General features: G+C 38.2%; 1 pseudogene; it reads left to right on the top strand.

Annotated features, from left to right (window-relative positions):
- The first annotated feature begins 10,531 nt into the window (after nt 1-10,531).
- On the top strand, nt 10,532-11,255 carry LOC112301946 (large ribosomal subunit protein uL30-like; annotated as a pseudogene).
- Nucleotides 11,256-16,930: the final 5,675 nt, after the last annotated feature.

Raw genomic sequence — 16,930 nt, 5'->3', positions numbered from 1 at the left:
TGGAAGGAAATCTCAGCGTTCATCTCTAGGGGAGGAAAATACATAAATGTAGTGGATGAGTACAATGGTTTATTGTGTAGCAGAGAGCAGCCGTAAATTAGTGTACATCTAGTGATCAGGGCACACCTTAAAGACATAGTGCTAAGTGAAAACAAGTGATTTATGCCTTAACACCATTCACATCTGTATATAACATATTTAATAATCCAACCACACATATTTGCACATACTCCAAATGTATATACAAATTAACTCACTTAGAAATTTGTGGTGATGGGGTAAAGAAATGAGAGTAGGTAGGGGTCAAAAGAAAAATGTAATAAATTAAAATAAGAGAAGATCCTGTGTATATCAATGTTACCTACCATGATTGAAAAGAATGATTATCTACCCTTTGCATTTCAAGTCAGAAAGCGAAAAAAAAAAAAAAAGATTTGTGAAAGAAGCATGGGAAGCAAATAGTACTTCCACTACTGACAATTATAAAGTGCAAAGGAGTATTTACTCTCCCTCCTAAAACAACTATAAAACCAGAAAAAAATATATAAAACTATGCTTTCCAAGGCACTGGACATTAGACAACAAAACAAAGCGATCCCTGAGAAACAAGAACAAACAAGGTGAATTCTACAACTGCCTTTTGTTGCCTGAAGAAAGTTTCAAAGCCAAGCTTCAGGCAAATACAGTTGGTCTCCCTGAGTTGAGAAGGTATAACTGCAAGTCTGACGGTCAAGTTGGCTAGAGCTGACAGGAGAGAGTACTGGAGAGAGAAAAGATGAACAGAGAGAACTCTGGTATCTGCAGAAAACTCCTCTAAAATATTCAACTGACTACTGATCAGTACATGCAAGGCAAAACACAACACAAGGCCAAGGGGAAAATCTCCCTTGAAAGGATTGGAGGAAATAGTATCTCTCACTGACACGGGATGAGGGCAGTACCTGTGGCCACTAGCCAGACTAGAAAACCTAATCAATCAAAGGACCTCAGGTAGAATACCCAGAAGGATCTTGCCTAAGTAGTAGGGCAAAGTTAGCCCTAAACCAAACAATACTGAAGCATTAATACCCAAAAGAATCAATTGTTTTCAAGTAACTAAACTGTGTCCTAGAACAAAGCTCAAAAATATTTATAAAGAAAAAAACTATCATACAACAGAAACTAGCATATAATGCAGTAAAATTTACAATTGATGCCATCCAATAAAAAGTTACCAGACATGCCAAGAAGCAGGGAAATAGAACAAATATAATTGAGAAAAATAAATCTCAATAAAAACCACTCCATAAATAATATGGATGATGAAATTAGTAAACAGGGGCATTATAAGTAGATTCAATATATTCAAGAAACTAGAGAAAATATTTAACATTAGAGATGGGAAAACATTTTTTAATTCTTAAATTGATCTTCAAGAGATGATAACTATAATATCATTGATGATATTTAATGAGACTCATCAAGAAAAAGAGAGGACCCAAATAAAATAATCAAAAATGAAAGAAAGTAACAACCGATACCATAGAAATACAAAGGATTGCAGGAAACCATTACGAACAACTGGATGCCAACAAACTGGACAATCTGAAAGAAATGGATAAATTTCTAGAAACATGCAATCTTCCAAAACTGAATCAAGAAGAAACAAAAAATCTGAACAGATCAATCACAACTAATGAAATTTAAACAATAATGAAATAAATTCCAACAAACAAATGCCCTGGACCAGATGGCTTCACAGGTGAATTTTACCAAATATTCAAAGAAGAACTAACACCTATCCTTCTCAAACTATTCCAAAAATGTCAAGAGAAATGAAAATTCCCAGGCTCTTTTTATGAAGCCAGCAATATCCTAATTGCAAGACCAGAAACAGACACTACAAAAAAAAATTATAGGCCAATATCCCTGATAAACATACATTTTACCAAGTGCAAAAATTTTCAACAAAATATTAGCTACAAAATTCAGTAATGCATTAAAAAGATTATACACCATGACCAAGTGGGGTTTATTTCTGGGATGCACTGTTGGTACAATATTTACAAATAAAATGAAGAATAAAACCATATGATCATATCAATAGATTCAGAAAAAAGCATTTGACAAAATCCAGCATATACAGATGTGAGCAAAAGCAAGCTTACAGTTGTTTATATGGAAAAAGATAGTCAGGTTATGGTTATTACAATAGCTTTATTAACTCAAAAGAATGTCTTTTTCCATATGAACAACTATATATCTGCTTTGCCCATCCCTGTATTTGTGATTTTAAAAAACTGTTAGCAACGTAGGAATAGAGTAAGCATACTTCAACATAACAAAGATCATATATAAAAAAACCCACAGCTAACATCAAACTCAATGGAAAAAGCATAAAAGCATTTCCCTTAAAATCAAGAACAAGACAGGGATTGTCCATCCACTTTCACCACTCTTTTTTTAAAATCCTCACCCAAGGATATATTTATTGATTTTAGATAGAGGGGAAGGGGGAGAGAGAGAGAGAGAGAGAGAAACATTGATCAGTTGTCTCCTGTATGTGCTCCAACCAGCAAACAAACCCACAACCCAGGGATGTGCCCTACCTGGAAATCAAAACAGAAACTTTTTGGTGTATGGGACGACACTCCAACCGACTGAGCCACTTGGCCTGGGCCACTTTCACCACTCTTCCTCAACATAGTACTAGAAGTCCTAGTCTCAGCAATTGAACAAGAAAAAGAAATAAAAAATGTCCAAATTTAAAAAGAAGTTAAACTGTCAATATTTGCAGGTGACATGATACTGTAAAGAATCCTAAATATTCCACAAAAAACTACTAGAATTGATAAATTAATTCAGTAAAGTGGTAAAATACAAAAAAAAAATCAGTTCCATTTTTTATATATACCACCAACAAACTCAGAAACATAAAGTAAGAAACAATCCTATTTACAATTACATAAAAAAAATTAAATACCTGGAAATAAATTTAACTAAGGAGGTCAAAGACATGTACTCAGAAAATTATAAGACACTGAAGAAAGAAATTGAAGAAGATACAAATAAGTGGAAGTATATACCATGTTCAAGGATAAAAATAATTAACATCATTAAAATGTCTATACTACACAAAGTAATCTATAGATTCAATGCAATTCTTATAAAAATATCAATGGTGTATTTCACAGAACTAGAACAAATAATCCAAAAATTCATATGGAACCACCAAAGACCCCAAATAGCCACAGCAATCTTGAGAAAGAAAGAGAAAGTTCGGAGTATCATACTACCTGATATCAGACTATACCACAATGCAATAGTAATCAAAACAGCATGTTACTAGCATAAAAACAGACATACAGATCAATAAAACAGATTAGAGAGTCCATAAATAAACCCATGCCTATATGGTCAATTAATATTTGACCAAAAAAGCAAGAACATAAAATGGGGTAAAGACAGTTTATTCAATAAATGGTGTTGGAAAAATTGGAGATACATGCAAAAATGTAACTAACCACCATTTTGCACCATATACAATAATAAATTCAAATCATTAAATTTAAAATGTAAGGCTCAAAACCATAAAACTCCTAGAAGAAAACACAAGCAGGAAATCTCAGACATCTCTCTTAGCAATATTTTTTCTGATATGTCTGCTTGGAAAAGGGAAACAAAAGAAGAAATAAACAAATGGAGTACATTAAACTAAAACGTTTTTTCAAAGCAAAGGAAACCATCAATAAAATAAAAACACAACATACTGAATGGATGAAGGTATTCACCAATGATACATCTGATAAGGGGTTAATGTCCAAAATTTATAAAGAACATGTACACCTCAACCCCAAGAAAACAAACAGTCCAATTAAAGAACAGACAGTGGATCTGAATAGACACTTCTCCAAAGAGCAAATACCGATGACCAACAGACATATGAAAAGATGCTCAATGTCACTAATTATCAGAGAAATGCAGATTAAAACCACAATGAAGTATTACCTCACACCCATCAGAATAGCTATCATCAACATATCAACAAACAACAGTATTGGAGAGGATGTGAAGAAGGGGACCCCTGCGCACTGCCAGTGGGAATGAAGACTGGTGCAGTCACCGTGGACAGCAATAAGGAGGTTCCTCAAAAAATTAAAAATGGAACTGCCTTATGATCTAGCAATTCCACTTCTGGGTATACAACTGAAGAAACTCAAAATATTAATTCAAAGCAATGCATGCAGCCCTATGTTCATTGCAGCATTGTTTGCAGTGGTCAAGATATGAAAACCACCCACGTGCCCAGCCACAGAGCAATGGATAAAGAAATGTATGTATACACAATGAAATACTACTCAGGCGTTAAACAAAGAATAAAATCTCACGAATTGTGACAGCACAGATGGAGCTAAAGGGCATTATGCCAAGTGAAATAGGTCAGTCAGAGGTGGACAAATATTATTATTAGAGAGATGCAAATTAAAACCACAATGAAATATCACCTCAAACTTGTCAGAATGTCTATCATCAATATATCAACAAACAACAAGTGTTGGCAAGGATGTGGAAAAAGGGGATTTCACTTATACGAGGAATCTAAAGAACAAAATTAAAAAACAAACAAAATTGGCACATTCTCCCTGGAGCACGCCTGCACCTTTCTCCCCCTTTCTTCTTCAGGCGAGTAGCTTTGCTCTCTTCCTTCTAAGCTCTAGGGGTCCGAACAAGACTCACAAGCAGGGAGCAGTGGGCAGCAGCAGCTCATCGGCGGCTAAGCCTCTGAATCTGTCTCCAAGGACCCTCCTTTTGCCTAACTTTTCAGTGAGCCAAAGGGAAGCTCTGCCTTGCCTCAATCCTGTTGCTGTGATTTTGCCTCTTCTACATTAATCTCTTCCTTTGTTTCATTGTCTCTAGCTTTAATAAACATACTCTCAAAATTAAAAAAAAATTGAAACAAACTCATAGACATACAACGAAGACCGATGGTTGCCTGACAAGAGGGGAGTACAGAACTGGGTGAAAAACATGAACAGATTAAGAAGTACAGGTTGGAAGTGTGAACCTTGAGAAAAAAAGACACCTACTGAGAAAGGTTCCCAGTGGCTAACTGGGCTCAGATTTAAAAAGCTGAGTCTAGCAGCCATTTCTGGTACAAAGGCCTGTCGGGCAAACCGCATTTTGTGCTAAAGGCCTGCCTCTGAGCTAAATCGCCTTTCTGCACTGTTTCTGCCAACTGAGCCAGCCCTTATAAAGGAGCTGCTGGAGTCTAATACCAACCAATAGGACTGAGGGTTTCCCCATTTAATCAGAGCTGTGCAGCTCTGACCAATCAGCTCTGTTCTGACCAGTCAGGGGCCAGGGGAAGTGAGCCAGACCCTCTCTAGCTCAGGGAGCACACTTTCCAGAAGACTGAAGATTGCATTTCCACAACTGCAGCTGAAACAGAGAGGACATCTTGCAGGAGAGAGTGGAGCCGACTAGCACAAAGTGGAGTAGCATGGAGCTGCCCGTCTGGAGAGGGGCCTGGCCCCAGGGCAGCCTCCCTGCCGCGCTATTTGCACAAGTTAAATTATGTGTATATCCAGCTGTGGCACTATGGAGCCGTTCCATGGCTGGGCTGTTTTCACAGCCAAGATATATTACTGTTGAGCTGTTTGCACGAAACAAAATCTTCTTCTTCACCACACCCGAAATCAGGGATTCCTGTTGGCATTTGAATTGGCACCAATGACCAAGTGCTGATAGTAGTTACAGAATAGCCACAGGGATGTAAAGTGTGTCATGGGGAATACAATCAATAATATTGTAATAACTATGTATGATGCCCAGTGGGTACTGAAAATATCAAGGGAACACTTTGTAAAGTATATGATTGTCTAACCACTATTCTGTACACCTGAAACTAATATAAAATAATATTGAACATAAATATATATGTATATGCTTTAAGTAAAAAATAAAAAAATACAAAAAAGAAAATATCATTGATGGGATTAACATTATATAAAATATTGTAAAATATTTCTGAATTTGAAAATATAGCAATTGAAACTACCCAACACAAAACATGAATAGGAAAAAGACAGAAAAATGAGCACAGCATCAGTGAGCTATCCAGATGAGGGGCAGAAATGTAGTTGAAAATAATAGCCAAAAATTGTCCAAAACAAGTGAAAATGATAAATCCACAGATCCAAGATCCTCAATAAACCCCAAGCAGTAGAAACATGAAGAAATTACAAGAAGGACCATCATACTCAAATTACTTACAACCAGATCTTAAGAGAAATTTTCAAAATAACAAAAAATAAAAGGCATACTTCGTACAGAGGAACAAAGATAAAAGAGATAGCAGATTTCTCCTCAGTGGTAATGGAAGCTGAAAGAAATGAAGCGTTAACTTTAAAGTAGTGAGGGTGGGGGGTGGGGGACCGTCAGCAACCTTGAATTCCACACTCAGAGAAAATATCTTCCAACGGCTAAATAAAGACTATTGCAAGCATTAAAAAATGTGGAAGATTTTAACACCAGCAGAATGACACCACACAAAAATGTTAAGAAAGTCCTTCTGGCAGACATAAAATGATATCAGAAGGAGATACAAATCAACACAAAGAAGTAAAGAGCTCCAGATATGGTAATTACATGGGTAGATATACAAGAGTGGACCCAAATAAGAAAAATGGAATTATTTATCTTCTGGAGGGCAGGCCCCTTGTAGTACAGGCATCCCTGACTAAGTGAGTGTTCCAGGAACCCATCTGCATCAGTGTGCCAGCTGGTGTTGATGAGAGAAGCTGCATTCAACTTTGGTAAAAATTTTTTGAAGACTCTTTCAACACCTTTGCCCATTTCATGATGGGTGATTTACAAGCGCACCTGCCCACACTGCGCTGAGTGTTTAGTATTTTTTTTACCAAAAGTGCATGACCCCCATGCCCCATGCTCCCTAGACACCCAATTTTGCCCCAGAAAACATTTTGTCAATGTAGAAGAGGTGAAACAAAAAATGGCAGAAGCACTAAAAGGCATCAAAATCGACAAGTTCGAAAGCTATTCTGAGCAGTGGAAAAAAGTCTCAATAGTTATATTGCATCAAATGGAGAGTACTTTGGAGGTGACTGAAGTTTAAACATGTAAGAATAAATACACAATTTTTATAAATAAATGTTGGTTTTTGGGGGTCCCCTCTTGTATTATATAAACTCTTTAAAAGGCAGTTCACTCTCTAAAACAAAGATAATAAAAATGTATTTTTTGACTTTACAAAACATGTTGAAGTGAAATGTCTGACAATACCACAACGGTCGGAAGTAGAAAAATGGAAACACACTTTTGTCTTGTTCTTAAACTACATGTGAAGTGATAGGGTATTACCTGAAGTAGATTGCTTTACATGAAAATGTATACTATAAACCTTAAGTGAAACAACAAAATTATAGCAAATGAGGCAACAAGGAAGAAAATATGGTGTCATGATAATGTTCAATTAATGCAAAAGAAAAAAAAACAGAAAAAAGAAAAAATATAGGGCAAATGAAAAACAAGTAGCAAAATTAAAGCCCAACCATGTAAGTAGTCATATTATATACAGAAATTTAATCATCCACATGGATAAAAAAGCAGGAACTAACTATAAGCTACCTACAAGAAACCCACTTTCAACCTAACACAAATGTGTTAAAAGTACTAAATGCATGAAAACTATATATGATTTTTAAAAGATTTTATTTATTTACTTTTAGATAGAGAGGAAGGGAGGGAGAAAGAGAGGGAGAGAAACAACAATGCGTGGTTGCCTCTTGTGCGCTCCCTACTGGGGACCTGGCTTGCAACCCAAGCATATGCCCTAGACTGGGAATCCAACCAGCTACCCTTTGACTTGCAGGCTGGCACTCAAACACTGAGCCACACCAGCCAGGGCTACAGATGATTCTAACGCAATTTAAAGAAAGCTGGAACATAGCTTGGAAGGAATCTTGTTGCCCAAATTTGTGGTAGAGCATTAAAAATAGAATAATGGCACAAATTGGAAAATAAAGGATTTCTCAATTCATGCTTTAAGGCCATCATTTCTCAGATACCTGAACCTAAAACACTACAAGAAAAGAGAACTATGACTATATATATATATATATATATATATATATATATATATATATATATTCCTCATAAATATAGATGCAAAAATTCGTAACATAATTTTAGTCAGTCAACTCTAATATGATAAAAAAGAATAATATATTGCTATTAAAGGGGGCTTGTCCCAAGAATTCAAGGTTGGATCAGATTAGTCGATGAAATTTACCATATGATTATCTCAAAAGATGGAAAAAAGCATTTCATCATGTGAAGATCAGTTTTATGCATCAACTTACCTAGGCTATAGTAACACCCAGTTATTTAATCAAACACCAACCTAGGTGTTACTGTGAAGGTATTTGATAGCTATGGTTAATATCTACAGTCAATGGACTTTATTTTAAATAAAGAGATTGTCCTTGAAAACGTGGGTGGACCTCATCCAATCAATTGAAAGTCCTGCAGGGCAAAATCTGAGATTTTCCAGATTAGAAATTCTGCCTCAAAACTGCAGCATCGATTCCTGCCTGAGACTTGCCCCCCGTATTTTGGACATGCCAGCCCCTACAATTGCATAGGAAAATTCCTTAAAGTAAATCTCTTGACAGATGACATAGGTAGATAGGTATCATTTAGTTAACATATATTTGTAAACATATATTATTTATAACAACGTAATATATTTACTGTTTAAATTGTATATATGTATGATATACAAATACCAGTATACATAGAGAGAGAGGGACAGAATTTTAAGGATATATTTTCTGAATCAGCCTGGGGGTTTCTGAAACTGGTTCTCTAATCAGACTATATTTAAGGGCATTAGTGACTCTACTTCCACCAGTAAAGAAAGCACGGATAGCCTGTGGCATCCTGTGGCAACAGAGATAGACAAAATATTATTAGTGGATATTCCTAACCAAATACAGGGTCAGGCACAAATAACGCTCCTGTTTTATTACAAAATCTCTTATTACAAAGTCATAAGCATGTAATTCTGTAACATAACAATATCACACTCAAGCACACCATATGACATTTCAGGTGAAATGTTCAAATTAAAACAATTAACCATTACACCCATATTGTTACCCTACCAACCACATTCAAGCAGGTTTTATTTCTGCAGGACCCTGTACTTATAAAAGGCAAGGTCCTGGGTGACCATGTATTTGATAACTATTTTTGTTAAACTAACAAATTTGGTGAGATTGACTGATCGCTCCTAAGAGCATTGGAGAGAGTAGGGAGAAGAAAAAAGGGTAAGTTCAAAGCAAAAGCGAACAGCTGAAGCCCAGCATGAAATAACTGAAAGTGTCTTTGTCATTTTAGGAAAAAAGTCGTATCTCTGAAAACCAAACTCTGAGCCTCATGCTACAAGTAGCTGAGTGACAAAGCGAATAGAATTGTCAGCCTCAAATGGTAATTTCTGTTAAACTTGGGACATTGTCTGGAAAGGAACAGGGTCCTGAAAACTGGGATGGGGACGGACGAACAGGCAGATCCTGGTGAAGCTGGGAATATTGAACCCTTGAATTCTATTGAGTCTTCTTTGCCCATAGAAACATCCCTTCCACAGTGTCTGAAGAGATTAAAGGGCTTTGCCTCAGGCAACTGCAATGGCCTTTCCGAGGTAGCTGTCTTGCAAGACGGCTGATTCCCCTCAGGGTCTATCTCCATGTGACTTGTCTTTCCTTTCAGACACACAGCAAGTTGCAAGGACCAGCAGGCCCTAAAGGGTGAGATACAAATTAGAACACATTAAGAAGCATATTATACTCTAGAAGAACTACATGATTTTCCTAACTTTATACAGAAAGAAATCTGGGGAGAACGTGTGGGAACAGATATTGAGAGTGTGAAAAAATGGTGAAAGGAACATAAAATTGGATCTGTTCATATTTATGGATATGGGCCCATTGAGGAGAGATTCTGAATTCAATGTATAGCATCAACAGTTAGAAAGGGTTCTAAAATTTTTTGGTTGGTTGGCTGAAACACAGCTCAAAGTTTGGCTAACATTAAATGAAAATGAAATGCCAGTATTGCCTTGATCTAGTGTAGAGGAAAGTCTGCAAAGGCTGAAGAAGATTAGAATGTTACAGTTAATGTATCACGTAAGACCTGATTGGCCTCTATGGGAGGGCCCAAGTGGCAGGCCTCTCACCACAACTAGGGGAAATAAATTGTGAGGGGAGCCCCAGCACCCTCTTCAGTGGTCACTCTGCTCTCTAAGCCAGAGCAGGGGGATCTGCTGCCTCTGAGCCAGAAGACTTAAATGCAGTGGAGATAATTGGACCCCAAGGTAGCAGGGATCAAAGATAAGGTGAGTGGGGTCACCATAACAGACAGCAGGGTCAAAGCAGTAATCAAAATAATCTGATTACTCAGAGAGACCTATTCATTGGCTAGTTGATTATTGTCCCTAGAAAGAGAAATAGATGGCTCTTTTCTGGCTGGAACCATGGAGGGTGCAGAGAAGAAGGAGGTTCCTGCTGCACCAGAAACCCTTAAGAAAACGAGAAGGAATTTCAAAGCCGAAGATCAAGTGCCTGATTAAGAAGTTTGCCCAAAATATGCTTTGAGAGGCCAGGAGAAAACACATCTATGAAAAGCCAAACACTATCACTAGGAATATAGTCAGATGTACAGAACTGAGAGTCAAATGGCTACAGTTGCAAGAAAAGCTGGCTACTTTTACATACCTGCGGAACCCAAATCCGCATTCGTCTATCATGTATCAATGATATGAGCCCAGAGGTCCAAAAGGTGCTGCAGCTCCTTCACTAGAGCTTCAGTGGCTCCTTTGTTAAGCTCAACAAGACTCCAATTAACTGCTGAGGATTGTGAAACCATGTGTTGTGTAGGGATACCCAACCCTGAAGCCAGCAAATGAATTGATCCACAGATGTAGTTAAGGCAAAATCAACAAAAAGCAAATTGCCCAGACTGGTAACACATTCATTGCTTGATCTCTCGGTAACCACGGCATCATCGACAGGCAGGATCTGGTTCATGAGATCTGCACAGTTGGAAAACACATCGAAGAAGCAGACAACTGCCTGTGGCCCTTCAACTTATCTTCTCCCCAAGGTGGAAAGAAGACAAAGGTCATCCATTTTCTGGTAGGAGGAGAGGCTGGTAACAGGAAAGATCAGATCAACAGGCTGATTAAAAGGAAGAACTAAGGTATCTACCATGGTTACTTTTGTCATCTGCTCAGTCAATATGCACTGACTTCTTTAAAACTGAAAATAAAAAAAAGAAACAGATGGACAATATACTAAGTGAAAGAGTTCTAAGTTGAATGATCATACGCTGAATCACCAAAACAGAAAGTCATGCCCCTTCAGTCAATTCTCAGACTTTGAACAAGTTTTACCAGGGTGACTGTATGCTAGGAAAAAGGAAAATAATCTGACTTTGGGGAATTACTTAGCCTTGGCTGGTCACTAACTCCAGGAGACTCAACATGTCACTGTGGCCCACCAGTCACCCTAGGGGCTTACGAAGGTCAAAGGATCAATGAAGTTCTAGTTCAAGTCCATCTCACAATGGGTACAGTGCATCACCAAGCCCATTCTGTGGTAACCTCCACAGTTCCAGACGAATAATTGGAATAGACACACAGTGGAACCTCAGTTGTCGAATTTAATTTGTTCTGGAAGGCTGTTCAACAAGTGATTTGTTCAAAAACCAAATCACATGTGTGCATGATCATATAGGTATGAGCGTGAAAGGGTTATTGGGTTGAAAACCAAAAGTTCATTCGACAACCAAGACAATTTTTCCCTGAACAACCTGATTGAGAACAGAATTGTTTAAGATGGGAGATGCTCAGGACCGGAGGTTTGACTGTGCCGAGTAAGTGGTGGAATCCCCACTGCTGTCCTAAACTGCAGAGAGAGGGCTGCTGCGGCGGGAAAGACCAAGTGGAAGGCACTAAAACTGCCTCTAACTAGAAAAGTAAACCAAAAGCATGCCCGATGGCTTTCAGAGGTTGGCACCCTCATCAAGATGTTAAAGGATACAGGGGTAGTGGTTCCCACCACACCCCCACTCAACCCCCTTTTTTGGCCTGTGCAGATAACAGATGAATCTCAGAGACTGAGAGCGGGTTTCTGGAAACTTAATCAGTGGTGACTCCAATTACACCTGGTGTTCCAGATGTGATTTCATTGCTTCAACAATTTAACACCTGTCTCATGCCTAGTATGCAGCTATTGATCTGGAAAATGCCTTTTTCCTTGATATGTTAACGAAGACACCGGAAGCCACTCACTTCTAGCTGTCAATATGCCCAGCCTGTCCTAATTTGGAAGTGCATCAATGCTGCAGCTTTGTGTCACAGTTTAGCCCTTAGGAACTTGATTGCCTTTTCCTTCCACAAGACTTCACTCTGTTCCATTACGTTAATGACATCGATGCGTTAGTAAATGAGAGCTGGCAACTATTCTAAACTTTTTGGTAAGATATCTGCATATCAAATGGTAGGAAAAAAATACAATAAAAATTCAGATGCCTTTCACCTCAGTGAAGTTTCTAGAAGTTCAGTAGTCTGATATATATCAAAATACCCCTATATGTCCTAGGCATGATAATGTCTACTGGACCTCTTTGGATTGTGAAGGTAACATGTTTCTTATTTGAGTGTATTACTCTGGCCTGCTTACAAAGTAGCCCCTACAGCTGTTACTTTTGAGTGGGTGCAGAACAAGAGAAGCCTCCCAGACAGGTTCAGGCTGGGGCTGCTCTGCTGCATGGACCGCATGATCCACCAGGTCAGTGGTGCTTGATATATCAGAGGCGAATGGGGATCATGTTGGGAGACTTTGGCAGGCCCCTGTCGATATTTTCCCAAGAGGAATGACAGGATATCTACATACGAAGACTTATGCACAATAGTCTACATCAGCCCTATTGGTAATAGTCAGAAACATAAAACAATCCAATGTCCTTCAACAGGTGAATGAGTAAACCCATTATCATATAGCCATATAATGGAATCCTAGTCAGCTATAAAAAAAGAATAAACAATTTATCCACACAACCATAGAGATGAACCTCAAAATAATTATTCTCAGTAAGAGAAGCCAGATACATGTGTATGATTTCATTTGTACAAAATTCTGGAAAATGCAAGCTCACCTAAAGTGAGGGAAAGCAAATCATTGGTTTCAAGGAAGGAGGGGCAGACAGGCAGGGCAGTGCTGAGAGGGCAGAAGAAAACTTTTGAAGATGATGGATATGTTAGTTATCATTATCGTAGTGGTGGTTTTCAGAGGTGTATGCATATGTAAAAACTTGTCAACTTGTGCACGTTAAGTATGTGCCATTTATTTTACAACAATTGTATCTCAACTGAGCTTTTAAAATATTTAAATATTGGGGTGGGGTGGAGGGATGGGGAGAAAAGGCATACAACTGTAATTGAATAACTAAAAACAATTTTTTAATGAAAAAAATACAAAATAAATAAAAATAAATAAAATATTTAAATATAAGAAAATAATTGCATGGGCAAATGCTTCTATGTTTTCCATTCATAATGACATTGTAAGTTGTCCTCTTCCACTGTAAGAAGTCCTCTTCTCATAGTTTGTTATGAGGTTTGTTTGCTTTATTTTTATTTTGAAATCATGAATGGATATTGAATACTATTAAATGCTTTTTTCTGCATCTACTAAGATAAGATATAGATTTTCCTCCTTTAACTGTTAATGTCATAGCTGATTACCATAAATTTTTAATGTTAACCACCTCATTATAATATTTTTATTTTTTATTGGATTTAATTTGCTAATACTTTATTTTTGCATCTAAGTCAATGAGAGGCTTGCCAGTATGTTTTATTTCTTTTTCTGTATTCTGTAATTTTGATTCAAAGCCTATACCATACTCATGAGCAAAGTATGCACTTTTTATCCTCTTAGGGGGTTTATATAAGATTATATAAATTTGGAATGGCCATATTTCATTTGGAATACATTTAGGAGAATGGGCTGTTAAAATTCTCCTTGTGGTAAAATTTTAAACCCATACTTACTTACTTAATATATATAAAGGTATATTTAGATATTCTATTTCTTCTTGAGACTATTTTTAATTTCATTTTTTCTAATTTGTTCCATTTTATCTTTGTTTAAATTCTCTGTCGTAAAATTATTTTACTTAAATCTCTCCTATGTCTTCTTTTCTCTTCTTAGTAAGAAGAGAAAGAGAAGACATTTTATCATTTCTCTTTTTATTCTCAATCAATTTCACTTGATTTTTTCTTTCTTATTACTCTTTTCAAACAATCCACTTTTGACTTTGTTAATCTACTTTATATTATTAATGGTTCCTGAATCTATATAATTATGGTTTTGTTCCTGGTTTTAAGACTTGTTAGAAAATACCCTGCAAAAACTCTTTAAATGTTTCCTCTTCTCCATTCTATCTGTTACCTTCCTTGGGACTCTAACTATATAAATATTAATTTTTTTATTTTATCCACCATTTCTCTTAGTATCTTTTTCATATATTCTATCCCTTTGCTTTCTATGCTGCAGTTTAAGTAATTTCTTCAAACATATATTCCAGGTAATTAATTTTTTCCTTAGCTACACATAATCAACAATTAAGATTTTACTTCAGGCTTCTGTCAAGACAGCAGTGCAGGTAAACACAGTACTGGCCTCCTCCCACAACCACATCAAAATTACAACTAAACCACATAACAACCATCACCCACAACCACCTGGAATCTAGCTGAATGAAAGTCCTGCAACTAAGGATATAAAGCAGAAGCCACATGAGATTTGTAAGAGAGGCAGAGATGCCTAACAAGCTGGTCCCAACCCACATGTGGTGGGTGGATAAAAATTGGGAGGAATTATTTGGCTATGGAGGTACCCCCAGAGGAGTGAGTCGTCCCAGTTCCACACCAGGCCTCCTAGACAATGGTTCCAGTGCAAGGAAGAGAAGTCCCCATAACCTCTGGCTATAAAAATCAGTGGGGACTGTGACTGAGTCAGGTGGAAGGCTTCTGGAGTCCCAGAAATTCCTCCTAAGGGCCCAAACACAGTCTTACTCAGTGATGGGGCAGCAGATCAAAAGGTACCAGGGACATATACAAAGGAACTGAATTGTCTGGCATCAGGGCTAGAGCTGGAAGGGCAGTTTTGTCCCAGACAGAAGCACTGGCAGAGGCCATGGTTCCTTCTCTGAGCCCTTCCCTGAGCCCTTCCCCAACAGAGCTGGCAGGTGAGTACCATATCTGAGTCTCCGTCAACCTGGCTATCACTGTTTGCCCTGCCCTGGGGATTCCCTGAGACCCCTGTCCCACCCAACATGCAGGCCCACCCAAGCTGTTTCTAGTGGCTTTTTCATACAAATAACCTGTCTTGGTTCATGCTTCAGACTTTCCTAAAGTCTCTCAAACACGCAGAATCTGGCCTTAAAGTGCCCCTTACCTCTTGCTAAATGGCCCCAGGCCCGGCACTAGTGACAGCGAGCCTTGGTTCGCAGCTTGGCCTCTTCTGGGCACCTCCAAGTCCAGCACAAGTAGCAGCCATCTGCAGATCACTTGTAGCTCATGCTGGGTGGCCCCAGGCAGAACACAAGTGATGGCTGACCTTGGCCTTCACCTCCCAGAAGGCTCCAGAGCCAACACACCAAGTGGACAGCTTCATACCACGTTGAAGCACCACCCAAGAACATCCACAAGCAACACACTCAAGGGGGAGACCCAGCGGACACCAGAGACCTGCTGAAGTAAGCCCCGATCTGTGGGGTGGGCCCCTGCACAGCTGATACTCCATGATGGTGGTCGCTGCCAGTCCATGCAGCCAATCGACCTGGGGGTAAATGCCTCCCATTGATGTGCCAAGAGCAATCAAATCTCAGTTACAATAGAATGGTGTACACGGCTCACACTGGGGGAGGGGCACACCTGGAGTGCCCAGCAGAGGTGAACTGGGAGGCTGTGCCACTGAACCTAGAGGACACTCCTATATAAGGCTACTCCACCAAGACCAGGAAACATGGCAACTCTACCTAATGCATAAAAACAAACACCGGGAGGCAGCCAAAATGAGCAGATAAACACGTCCCAAATGAAAAAACAGAACAAAACTCAAGAAAAATAACTAAAAAAATGGAGACAAGCAATCTATAGATGCAGAGTTCAAAACACTGGTTATAAAGATGATCAATTAACTTAGGGGAAGAGTAGATGAACTTACTTAGAACTTCAACAAAAAGATGGGAAACATAAAAAACAGAACTAGAAAACATTAAAAAAAAAACAGTCAGAAATGAAGACTACATTGTAGGGAAACAACAGTGCAGTAGATGAAACAGGATCAAATCAAAGATTTGGAAGAAGAGGAAGAAGAAAACACCCAACCAAAACAGCAAATAGAAAAAAAAAAAAGAATCCAAAAAAAGTGAGGATAGTATATGGAGCCTCTGGGACAACTTCAAGCGTACCAACATTCACATCATGGGGGTGCCAGAATGAGGAGAGAGAGCAAAGAACTGAAAACCTATGTAAACAAAAATGATGGAAAACTTCCTGAACCTGGACATACAAGTCCAGGAAGCACAGAGAGTCCCAAACAAGATGAACCCAAAGAGGCCCACATCAAGACACATCATAATTAAAATGCCAAAGGTTAAACACAGAGAGAATCTCTAAAGCAGCAAGACAAAAGCAGTTAGTTACCTACAAGGGAGCTCCCATGAGACTGTCACCTGATTTCTCAACAGAAACATTGCACAAGGGATTGGCAAGAAATATTAAAAATGATGAAAATAAAGGACCTACAACCAAGATGACTTTACCCAGCAAAGCTATCCTTTAGAATCAAAGTACATATAG

This window comes from Desmodus rotundus, chromosome 7 (assembly GCF_022682495.2).
Source record: "Desmodus rotundus isolate HL8 chromosome 7, HLdesRot8A.1, whole genome shotgun sequence".
In the NCBI taxonomy this organism is placed as follows: domain Eukaryota; kingdom Metazoa; phylum Chordata; class Mammalia; order Chiroptera; family Phyllostomidae; genus Desmodus; species Desmodus rotundus.
The sequence above is the reverse complement of the archived record's forward strand: the minus strand, read 5'-3'. Positions and strand labels throughout refer to the sequence as shown.